Raw genomic sequence first — 2,576 nt, 5'->3', positions numbered from 1 at the left:
GATCCAACCAGATTTCACAAGCCACCGATCCAGGGAACATGACATGCTAATGTTAGGTAAGATCAGATAATTATTTATTCATTATTACTTATTTAACAAATGAATACAAAAAGGAAACAAGAATCATCACTCATCCAAGTCTGCTTCACATACTACCGATCCAGGGAACATAGCATGCTAGTCCATAGTGGTGAGTGATTGCTCTGAATGGGAACACATTGGGCACAAACTCAGCATCTGACACTTAATGATCTAGGTATATCGATGTAAAAGCAAAAATGATAAAGTTTTCTAGTGTACTAGGGATTTGAGCACTCAAAACTAATAGTTCTCACTAATTTCAGCAAAGCACGCAATATGTAGATCACTAGTTTACATGGCATTCAACAGTCGGTTCGCATATTCTCATCAAGCACCATATGTCAAATAAAATTCAGTGGGGCAACATTTAAGAACTGGCTTAATAAGCAACCCAAATAACATTTGATTTTAGCATGTATCAATGGATGATATACTCGGAATGGTTCATGAAACAGCTCACCGGGCACTATGAAGTAACACTCGCTTGATCACTCTCTAAGCTGCAGCTCTTCTCCGTTGCTTCCTCGTGCATGCTCCAGCTTCACTCTTCTTCGCGTGTGCCCATTGCTTCTCCTCATCACCATGCCGTGAATCCACCAGGATCCCAGGGAATGTCATCTCGAACTCGGTCAACTCGCAGTAAATGGTGCACAAGCATCAACCTGAAAGAACACTCGACAGCCAAGCCAATACAAGTGACAGAGAGAATGCCCTCTAAGTCATCGATAGAGTACCCTATCATATAAGTATATCTATTGAGAAAATCAGGAACATGTATCAACAACAAGTCACATGGTGCATAGGCAATATCAGTGATATGACATAACTTATCCAGAAAGCTGAGATAATACCTGAAATGTCCTTGGAGAAGTTTTATGACTACCTCAATTGAAGATACCATGGAAGGCATGGTAGTAGAAACTTCCATCGGGCTCGTATCGACAGGTGAAATAGTAGGGCTTTGCTCCTTGACATCTGAAGTGACCTCATCATAATCAACAATGAAGATTTCCATCTCAGGCTCAAGCGTTGAAGAATCGATGTGGCTAACATCATCAAAGGTGAACTTTTCCATATCTGGCTCTAGCAGGACATGATCAATATCAACTAAAGGTATCTCCTCAATATCAAAAGTAACTAATTGTAGCTCTGGTTCATCAATAGAAGAATCATCACAATGCAAAACTGAATCTAGAATGCTAGTATCCATATGATCTGAAGTGTGTGTGTCAACTAGGATGGTGTCATCATCATCAAGGATAATCCATGAAAGCTCAATCTTGTCACACGGAGAAACTGGTTCCAGCTTTTGTGTAAGAGATTCTTGCTGAGATGAAGTGATTTGTTGCAAGCAAGCAACTGGGCCAGAGGTGGGCTTCTCGTTGTACCACTGAAGTTGGTGGAAAGCTAGGTTCTCAATCAGCAGAAAAGCATCATCAAGTGTCTTGTTTGTAATAGCTCCACCCGCTGCCATATCGACGTAAGATCGAGTGTCCGAAGTTAATCCTCTATAGAATAGCTGCAGCTCTAACCATCTCTCGAGCCCGTGGTTAGGACATCTCCTGAATAAGGCATTGTACCTCTCCCAAGCATCATACAAGCTCTCACCTTCATGCTGAACGAAGCTGAAGATCTCATCTCGAATTGCGGACTGCTTGTGTAGTGGGAAATATTTATCCAAGAAAGCTCGTGATATCTCATTCCAACTGAATGATCTTGATGGCAAGGATCGATACCAAGCACAAGCATCATCTCGGAGAGAGAATGTGAACAGCATGCACTTGATAACATCTTGAGGAACTCCATGATACTTTACTGTACCTGAATACTCCATGACTCGGAGCAAGTGCTCATAAGGGTCTTCAGTAGGCAGTCCTCCAAACTGTTGTTGTTGAACCAAAGCAATAAGACTAGGTTTTAGCTCGAAGTTCTCTGCCTCAATAGTTGGCCAAACCGGTCCTGTGATATAGCACTGATTTTTGGGCATCCAAAGGTCATGAAGCAATGCCATCTTAACCGAGTGTAACTATAGGACAACCTGCAATTAGTTCAGATTTCCTACGCACACTCATAAACAGTAAACACTAGTCAGAAAGTTAGTATCCTAATAAGCCGAAGCAACAAAAAGTAAGAAGGTAAAAGAAGCACCGAAATAAATTTGACTGGAAATTTAAACAAAAACTATACTAAGCCTAGTCTATAGCTTCACACAATCGTTCGATGCTAGTCCCCGGCAACGGCGCCAAAATAATCAATTGAAAGTATAGTGGGGTTTCTACGCCCAAAGCTATGGGTGTCATGTTCTCCACAGGGACTAGGCGACGGCGACTATGCTCGGCTAAATCTAGGTCACACGATGTTGAGTGATGAAAATAGAAAATAATACCAACACCAACAAGGATCATCAACAAAGGGAATGACACAGAGGCAAAGGGAGATGAAGATTATCTTCACTTTCTCATATTGGTATTTTCATATCATTTTAGAAACTAAAT

The 2,576-nt window shown here is 41.3% G+C and overlaps 1 non-coding gene across 1 annotated transcript; it reads left to right on the top strand.

Annotated features, from left to right (window-relative positions):
• Positions 1-1,622: 1,622 nt before the first annotated feature.
• LOC119295987 lies at positions 1,623-1,726 on the top strand. The gene has a single exon (XR_005144595.1). It is a non-coding gene; the product is annotated as a small nucleolar RNA R71 (small nucleolar RNA).
• The last annotated feature ends 850 nt before the right edge of the window (positions 1,727-2,576 follow it).

The sequence above is a fragment of the Triticum dicoccoides genome, chromosome 1A (genome assembly GCF_002162155.2).
Source record: "Triticum dicoccoides isolate Atlit2015 ecotype Zavitan chromosome 1A, WEW_v2.0, whole genome shotgun sequence".
Classification (NCBI taxonomy): Eukaryota; Viridiplantae; Streptophyta; class Magnoliopsida; order Poales; family Poaceae; genus Triticum; species Triticum dicoccoides.
The sequence above is the reverse complement of the archived record's forward strand: the minus strand, read 5'-3'. Positions and strand labels throughout refer to the sequence as shown.